This window comes from Camelus ferus, chromosome 12, assembly GCF_009834535.1.
Source record: "Camelus ferus isolate YT-003-E chromosome 12, BCGSAC_Cfer_1.0, whole genome shotgun sequence".
Taxonomy (NCBI): Eukaryota; Metazoa; Chordata; class Mammalia; order Artiodactyla; family Camelidae; genus Camelus; species Camelus ferus.
This window is the reverse complement of record NC_045707.1, coordinates 28,859,990-28,870,063: the sequence shown is the minus strand read 5'-3', so window position 1 is coordinate 28,870,063 and position 10,074 is coordinate 28,859,990.

Here is a 10,074-nt window from a genome sequence, read left to right as displayed (position 1 = left end):
CTAAAAAAAAAATTTTTTAAAAAGAGCATGAGAAAAAGGCATTGGGATTTTAGTTCACTACAAGATTCGTATGATTTAAATGAGTGAAAAGGTAACTCATACAACAAACCTCTTCAAATCCAAGTCCTAGAAGGGAGAAGTCAGAATCTGACTTTATGATGTGACTAATTCAAATTTTATGCAACTGTATTTGCCTTCAAATGTCCAAAGGGCTTTTAACAAGGAAAAAGGCTCAGAATTGCTCTGTGAGGCCTCAGAGGACAGACCTGGCACGAGGAATTTACAGGAAAGCACACGTTCACTGAAGAGAAGAAGAAGTTTCTGCCTGAGTCGTCAAAGCCACAGTGGGCTGACTGAGGAGGTGGGAAGTAATTGTGTTGGAACATGTTTAAGCAGAGGCTTGTCCACCATCATTTAGATGGATGTCTCCAAAGACCTGCATCCAGGCTGACCAGCTGTGGTCGGAATAGGAGGATAAACAATGAATAAGAGATGTCCTCTGCCTTCTATCTAATACTGTGCTCTGCATAAAGAGGTGCCTGGGAAGTAGTAAGGCACATCAAAATCATACTGTCACTCAAAACTGTCCTATTTTGGAAAGATTGTTTCCCCTAATTACTAGCTTTTACAACTCCTTGTGCATTAAAAATTTTAAAAACTACATTGCCAAAATACTATGCATTTCATTTTTGCAGTTAAAATACCACTGATTTACAACCTAACATAAGCAAACGCACACTCTGACTATAAAGACTGAAAAGCTCCTCCCTGTGCATGTCTCCATGGGAACCCATACAATCATCAAGGCTCCATGCTTCTGTGAAATGGGCTCAGACTTTGCCTCCAGCTGTACAATATAGGACCCTGTAAACAACATTTTAAAATTTACCATTGAAAGTATAAAAATGTTTTCCAGACCCTACAGAACACTGCTCTTTCAGACAATAGGAGTCACTTTTTTCATAGCACTAAACTGAAAAAGTCAGCCTTTACTCAGAGAGCACACGTATTCATTTATTTCAACTTCCATCTGAGAATGAAGCACAGTAGTGGTGACCTACAATTTGGTACAGACAGATTTATCCTGAAAAGACTCCAAATGGCCTTTCTACTCATCATACAACATCTACTCTTCTATTGTGAGAATCTCATCTTTGACACACACTTTCTCCAGAACATTCTTTGTGATATTCACTTGACTTTGATCACCAGTTTGATAGTTTATCCTCTATTGCAGAAAATATTCTCCAGTTTAAATATCTAGTTTGAATAGAAAACTGTAATAGATTAGACAAAGCAAGGTGATTTTTACCTATTTTAGAATTTTGAGAAACTTTTAAGAATAAACATTTTGAACTTGCTAATTTGTGTGGGTTTCTAAAAAAACAATAATAAATTGATTTTTATAATGGACTCAGCTAAAAACAATAATTTGCCAATCTTCTTCACATCAGGGACTAATAAAATTGGGGAGGGAAGAAATAAAGCACAATAATTTTTAATATTTCTCTTAAATGAGGTGGGAACTCAAAATATACTTCCCCAAATAAATGTTATCCACTTTTCAGAAACAGGACAAAAATTGGCACAATATATACAGTAGGGCCTGGAAGTTTTACTCTGTTATGCTGACTCTATGAAATTTCCTTAATTCTAGACAGTATAAATCCACTAACAATATTAAAATTAAATGTAATTTGAAATTAATGATGGGAAGAATTTATTTCAGTTATCATTTAATCCAACGACTTTCATAATTTAGCTATTCATCTTGGATTCCCCGAAACTAATGAAAAGAAATAGCTTCTTAAATGGCAGCGGGAATGGACTTTGGCATCTGACATTTTATTACATATGTATCACTGACTACCTCTATAACCTTGGATAAGTCACTTCACTTCCCTGGGCCCAGGTTCTGATCTGCGAATAAATACAATATTATCTACAGCATAGATTACATTCATCTATGTGGCAAATAGGTCGCAAGTGCCCACTAGGAACTGGTCACCTAGATAGGAGAAATTCACTTAGGAACAACATAGACATGACTCCTCCCTTATGGAACTTACATTTTAGTGGGACAGGAAAATAAGAAGGTAGATAAAGAAAATATTTACATATCATGATGAACACATACGATAGTCGCACTCTGATCTCACTTCTGTTTACCAACTAAGATTCTTCACCTAATTCCAATGTGAGAAAATGTGGGGGTTCCCACCTCTGACATCAGCTGGGTGTTCTACAGTTCAGCTCAATTCTGACACTATCTATCCAAAAGTAGCATCAGATTCCACAGGTTAAGGGCTCTGTCCTACAAGACTGCACACACCCCCTTCTGATGCCAGTCACAATTCCAGGTTATCACCAGTGCTGTCACAGGCTGTGGACTGGAGGTTCCAACAACCTCTTCCTTGGGTTCAATTAATTTGCTAGAGTGGTTCACAGACCTACATTCGAAAACGTTTTACTCACTGGATTATTATTTTTATAATGAAGAGCGCCAGCGCGAAGGGAGTCAGCACCTGTGCTCCGCCGTATGAATAACACATTTCCGTGTGCCTGGTGGAGCCGCAGAAAGTACTTGGGCTGGAATCATTCAACCAGCGTAGCACGCAAGGGAGCCATTTGCCAGGAAAGTAATCTGGCAGCAAGAGGAAGTCAAGGGAAGAGATCTGGAACCAAAGACTCCACGCGCAGGAACTTTGCAGCGGAGAGGCCCGGTCGGAGAGCCGGCACCTGCGCTCCGCCTGGAGGGGCGCGTCTGCCATCGGCCTCAGCAGTACAGCAAAGGGGAGAAGGCTGTGATCGCCCAGAGGAGGTAAGGGGTGTTTGTCCTTCCCTGCCGTCCCTTCCTCAAGCTCTAGGCCGAAGATAGAAGAAGAGTAACAGATCTGACAGGCACTGGGGGAGAGTTGTGAATCAGATACGAAATTGAAGTTTTTAACTGGACTAGAGGGCTTTAATAACAGAAATTGATCAGAAAGTTATGGGATTTGCCCAAGGTGTTGAAAGTATCATTTGGCATAGAATTATTTTTCTGTTAGAATTTTATTTATTTATTTTTGTTTTGGTTTGGTTGTTTTTGTTTTGTTTTCTTTTTGTTTTGGGGGAGAGGTAACTCGGTTTATTTATTTACTTACTTATTTTGATGGAGGTACTGGGGATTGAACCCGGGACCTCATGCATGCTAAGCACGCCCTCTAGCACTGAGCTTAAACCCTCCCCACCACATAGAATCATTAAAAGCAATTTGTACCCCAATGTATTCCATATCTCCATATGGGAGTGAAACTTATGTAAAAAGCAGAGAGAAAAATACAGTGCTCAGTTTCCAATCTCTCAGTTGCATTCGAAAAGCCAGTTTTTCTTGTGAACTGAAGTTTACAATCTGTTTAGAAGATGGGTTACTCAGGCATTAATGCGAAATACTTCACTTAGGGACAAAGGATTAAGTGCCAACTGCGTGGCACAGACTATGAGTTGGAGGAAGGAGAAGGTCTGTGAGCTTCCCATTGAGGTTCAGGGACAACATAGGACAGAAGCTGTCCCCGGAGAGATGGATATAAGTTGCATTGACAAAGGGACGTGGGGAGGATTTTACAGGAGGAAGGGATAACGTGAACAAAGTTTCAGAAGGTAGAAATCCAGGCATCTTGGTCTACCTAGCTGCAATGGGATTCATGTGAGGGAGCAGTAGAACATAAATTTGCAGAGAGTTCAAGGTCAGATTTTGGCAGCTATGATCTCTCAGCCAAAGAAATTTGCATTTGATTGGATAAATAATAAGAAACCATGAAAGGTTTTGCACAAAGGCTTTTGAGCTGATGGTCAAAGGAAGACAGAGAAAGAAGCATTTAGAAAAGGAAAGAAAACATTTATTTTCCAAGAGAACAAGAGAGTCAGACTTCAGAAGAACTGTCTAATCCAAGTATTTAAATTTAAAAGCTGCAAAATTACCCAGGTTATTGAGTTTCCATTAGTCTGTCTGTGAAGGAAAAACAGTAGCTTTCTCACATAATTACCCTATTCAAAAGGTCACAATGTGTCTTCAGACACCAGCATGGCAAATATCAGGTATAAAATGGTTTACAGGAAATAGTCAAGGTTTTGCTATGCAGGGACCAAACCCAGTCAAGGTGACTTCGTTATTTTTGGTTTATGTCAGTTACATGTCTTCTCTGACTGTCGTATAGGAAATGCTTAATCATATTAGCAGCAGGGCAAAAAGTCACTTTCTGCTTCTACGTGATCAAAGTGGAATTTGAAGCCAATAGACTTGACACTGGTGTTCAGTCTAGTGATTGAGACGAGCAGAAGGCTAAGTAGGTCTGAGCTCCTTGTGTTTTCCAGCTTCAGCCTGAAGGAACCGAGGCAGAGGGGTCAACTGACCAACTCAGTGACATATTCCACGCTGGAGGTGGGCCACGGTATGCAATTAACAGCACTGTGTTCATCTCCACTTGTCCAGCCCTTCTGATCAGCCTGCGGAACCATTTTACTTCCCTTTCAATAACTCCCAGTGCATTAATTCAAGGGTGGGTGTGTTTTGGAGCTGCTATCAACAAGACAAATGATCCAAGCCTCCCAGGCAGTGCCTGTAATTCAATGAGTCTTAATTAGGAAGAGAAAGCATCCTACAAGGTCCTTGATGCCTCCCTGGATATGTCAGCATTATTGTCAGAGCATCTGCCTCCTTTATTGCTAATTCCAAAACATATGATTTACCTCCTATTTTATTCAAGGTTTTCCCCCTTGAACCTGGAACATGTAGTTGGTATCCTGTTACTACATTTTTCATCTGGCCACAGAAGGAGCCATGTGAGGTTACAAATATGCCTTGGTGGTGTCATTCTGATTCAGATATTAAGAGACTCCCATTATTCCTGCTACCTGGCTCCATCTGCTTCTGTGCTGATGGAAGGAAGTTCTTTCTAAAATCTTGACTCGATTTTTTTGGTCTTTACTACAATGGACTTTCTGTTATTCAATAATTATTAGTCATAAAAATAAGATACATCTCTATTATATGCTTTATAACACGGAATTGTTTTCATGTGTGTTATTCAAAGATGCAGACCTTCCGAGGTCTTCATTTGTCTCACACAATGATTTTTTTTCTAACTGTGATGTTTCTGTTATGCTGATATTAATTTGGTCACTCTTGGTACTGATCTAACCTACCCGAGGCCAAGTGCCAAAACAGACGCTCTACAAGATTGCGATTATAATTGTGTCTGTGAGCATTAGGGCAGCGGGAGCTGGCAGTGGAGGTAGGAGGGGAAGAAAGAAGGATAAATTCTACATGTTTGGGACTTGGGAGTAAAAGGAGGGGTCTCAAAATGCTCTGAATGAAATTATATTTTTGTTGGTATTTTTCCTTCTATAAAATAAATTTTACTAGTCTTTAAATTACAATAAACATGGTTACATCATAAGTAATATCTGAATAGGACTGAGAATACTTCAAAGACGTTTTATGTTTGGCTCATCAACTGACATCTTAATAATTTAATTTATGATAACATGAAATCAAAGGTATAGATTTAACCTAAATATAACAGTAATAGTAAAAAAAAGTTCAGAATAAAAAAAAACTAAGAGAAGTTGAGGAAATGTTTCAGATTAAAGGAGACTAAAGAGATATGAGGGGGAGGGTATAGCTCAAGTGGTAGAGCACGTGCCTAGCATGCATGGGGTCCTGGGTTCAATCCCTGGTATCGCCATTAAATCAATAAATAAACCTAATTACCTTCTCCCCTAAAAAACAAAAAAGCAAACGAGACATGACAATTTAACACAATGTATGAGCAGAGATTAGATCTTGAGCCAGGAAAAAAAAATAAAGCTATGAAGAACATTATTGGGACAATTGATAAAATTTGAATATGAGCTGTGTTTAAAACAACAGAACTGTATCATTGTTAAATTTTTAAAATTATTGCACCATGGTTATGTAAGAAAATGTCCTTATGCCTAGGAAATGCACACTGAAGTATTTAGGGTAAAGGAGGCATAATGTGCCCAACTTACTCTCAAATAGTTGAGGAATAATCTTTGGAATGAAAGAGAGAAAAAAAAAGAGAGAGAATGATAAAGCAAATGAGGCAAAAGGCAAAAGAATTAAGGGTATACAGTGGTTTCTTATACTCTTCTTGTAAATTTCTAGTTTGAAGTTTATCAAAATGAGAAGTTACCTAAAATTCATGATAACAGATATAAACACACACAATGGCTAGCTCAGGCCTCATCTTCTCAAAAACACCTGTTTAATGACGCCTTGTGCCGATTATCTCCCGCTTGCCCCTCCAGCTCGACCTCCACCACCTTCCTCGCTCAGTTTGATCTCTGGGAGACTCACTTTAAGGACTCTGCCTGTGGGCTCTGTGTCCTGTAGTCTTCAGTTGGACTTTTCCAGTGGGAGATGCTCTCCTGGGTTCTGGCAACCTCCACCTCCCTGCTCTGCTCCTTTAAGCTTAGAAGTGGTAACAGTTCCCCAGCGTTATGAGCCCTGGATATTCCAGCATCCAATGCTGTCTCCCTAAACCTTGATCACACTCTTGTGACTTGTTTCTGCACTGACCGCTCCTGGTTACCCACTTTGAATATGCCGTCAGTGTTGTCCCTAGGCACTAGAGATACAAAGATGGCTGAAGCATGAACCAGGTTTTCTAATTGCTCACAATCCAATGTAAAAATGTAACTGGACATCGTTACATAAAATGCACGGTGATACCCTCAGTCATAACCTGAATTACTTTGGCACCTTCCCTCAACCCCCTCCACCTGACCTTATGGTTTGGAGATTAATCCTTTCTAAGCGTCCTTCAGCTGTATCTGAGCAGTCCCCAAGCGGGGGGAGGGGGATGTGGCGGCACGTCTCATGGACACCCAGGAGCAGGGTCCTTAGTCTCTTCTGCTCTGGCCTCCTCGTGTCCACATGCCACTGCATTTGATGACAATGACACATGTAAGTTCACCATGCCTCTGAGCTGAGGTGATGTGGCCATCACTCTATCCTCAGAGAAATGATCTTCCTTCTTAATTTCATAATATCGTATTAGAGAAAGTATAGTCAGTTTAGTCAATTTTAATGAGAAATTACTGAAAGTTTTGGAATAATGGAATATTCCAAGTTAACAACTCCCACTCTGTTCTGGAATGTCCTGGTGTCCTTCACCTGACTAACTCACTGCTTCAGTCCATCACCAGAAGCACCCCAGGCTAAACTTTGTGTTAAACAATTGAGAAGATTAACAAACAGATCAGGTAAATCCTCTAAATGATAGGAGACTAAGCAACCATTTAAGTTATGCTAAAGATCTATATAAACAATGGTGTTTATAATGACTGGAGTGAGAAAAAAAAATGACAGAACACCTTGTAGGTTTCAACTGAAATAAAATGCACAACCTAAACGTTGAGAGTTATGTTTCATTCGGTGGACATTTCTGAGGACTCGAACCTCTTCAAGCCCAGTATGACAGCCTCCCAGAGCTCTCAGAGGGACTGCTCCCAAAAGGTAGGGGAGGAGTCAGGATATATAGGAGTTTTTTTATAACAAGGCCCAGGTAGTTGGAACATTAAAAGGTTACTGTTAACCAAAGAAAACCAGACATCTGAAGTTAAAGAATTTGGCGCTTTTGTACATGTGGGACGGTGCAATGTCTGGGCTCATTGAAATCCGTCCTTTGATGTGTACCCAGCTATCTAGGGCCAGTGTCCTGTACTTTCATGTCCTGCGGGGGGCATCACTGGGGGTGGCTGCAGAGGCTGGGTGCCTGCTTATCTGCATCCTGAGTTGGCTGAGGACTCGATGGCCACAGCATTCTTTGTTTACGGACGTGGCTTGCTGTATTTTTCATTCACATAGAGTATGAATTTACACACACACACACACACACATATACACAGACACACGCTATTGTCAATTTTGTTAACCTGAGAACGGTGTTTCTCAGAAGCCCCTTAGCTGTCTGGCTCTGGGCTGGAGTCTGGGAAGCCTCGGTCTCTGAAGGAATTCCCAGTCGGACACACAGCCAGACAGACCTGGACTTGCCTGGTGGCTTCCAGCTTGCCCTAGCTCTTCTCAGTCCACATCCAACTCTTCTGCAGCTGCCACTGTGGACCCCTCTCCCGGCCCTCACCCCACAGAGGCAGAGGCAGCTTCCCAGAGACCTCGGCAGGAGCCTCCACATAGTGGTGGGATGGGGTGGGGCTCCTCAGATCCCCCTCAGCGGTGCTTCGGGAGGGTGGTTGGTGGCTCTTCCTTGATCCTCCAACTCCCCCTCTGGACTTTCACTTCTCCAGTTCCCCCCAGTTGGCTGAGGTCCAATTCCTATAACCAAGTCGTATTCTTTAACACCCGTGGAGACCCTGCTCCCCTGCTGTGCTGTCCTGCATGCTAGCCACAAGTGGCCACTGAACACATGAAATGTGGCAACTCTGAATTGAGATGTGCTGTATGTGAAAAATACATGCTTAGTACAGTATGAAAAAAAAAGTGATCTCACTAACATTTTATCTTGACTACATGTACAGAAGATATATTGGCGATATTGAATTAAGTAAAACATATTAGAATGAACTACAAGTGTTTTTTTTACTGCTTTTAATATGGCTACTAGAAAATTTAAAACTACGTATGTGCTCCCAATACATTTCTGTCAGACAGCACTGTTCTAATAGATGAAAAAGCTCTTTTAACCAGTTAAATGGCCCTATTAAAATATTTTAAATGCTAAAGAACAGTGGGTAAAGCTCAGGTAAAACTGATGGCCAAATTCTGTTGATTTCCACAAATAAATTTTTTAAAACTTTACTATTCAAAATGTATTTTTAAGAAAGAAAAAATGTAAATATAAAAGAGCAATCCTGAAGTGACAATATTCAGACATGCCAGTCTCACAAAAATACAACTATTGTTATTTACTAGTATGTACTGAGTAAATTGTACAAAAACTTTCCATTTAATTAGAATTTTTTTTAACAATATGACATTTACTTTGATTTTCAAGGTATATAGTTCATTCACAATTTAATGTACCTTAAATTAAATCACAACTGGAAAAATGGGAAAAGTAGTTAATCACTATTTCCCCTAATAAGTTAAAAACTCATTACTTACAGTTTTATACTTCAGAAATCCAAGTGCTAATTTCTACTTAAGGACACTGCCATGAAATAACATGCAGCTAAAAACCGAGGTGGATCTAATATATCGACAAGGAAAGGTATCTACTGGGTGAAAAAGGCAAGTTGTAGAAAGTGGGACCATTTCAGAACCGAGCCTGTGGGGAGTGTGTCTTGTCTACACGTGCACAGCAGGACAGGGAGGATACACACCAAACGTTTTTAGGGGTGGATGGATAGATTCTTAGATTTTTTTCACTTCATATACTTTTAATTCTTCTGTACTGTCTGAGTTTTTTTCAATGAGGACATTTTGTAACTCATAAATGATTAAATAGGAAACGTGACAAAGATTGCTAATCATTTTTCATCATGAATTTAAAAGACCTTTCAAACTCTTCTTGGAAGTAGGTATCACCTCAGTAATCTTCCAAAACCCTTTATGTTATGATTGTGACCAGAAAACTTTTTGTACAAAGAATAAAACATGTAAAGTTGAGAACCATTGGGTTGTTAACATTACAGAGACTCTTTAAAGCACAACCACACCGTGGCACAGAAAAGGTGATCTTCCTCCAGATGTGAAACTTGATCTTCCAGGAAGCTGTAAGAAATACTTGGGCCAGTAAAATGACGCATGGTCTGTTGCCTCCCTGACAGCTATCTTCCAAGCCGCCTGCCCCCTGCCGCCCCCAGATTTCTAAAAGAAGCCTGATGTTGCTTCCTTCCCTCTGAGTTGTCATTCTCCAAGGGAGGCTGTGCTTAAATTCAGGGCAAATCTTCATGGTCTGAGCCAATCATTAAAGTTTGATTCCCTTTGCAGAATAATTGTTTTAGACACAGACACTGCTAGGGCTATGAGGGCAAGTGAATGGGGACAGGTGGCAGTTTCCTATTATATATTAAAAAAAAAAAAGATATATTTTTGCCTCTGGTTGTCAT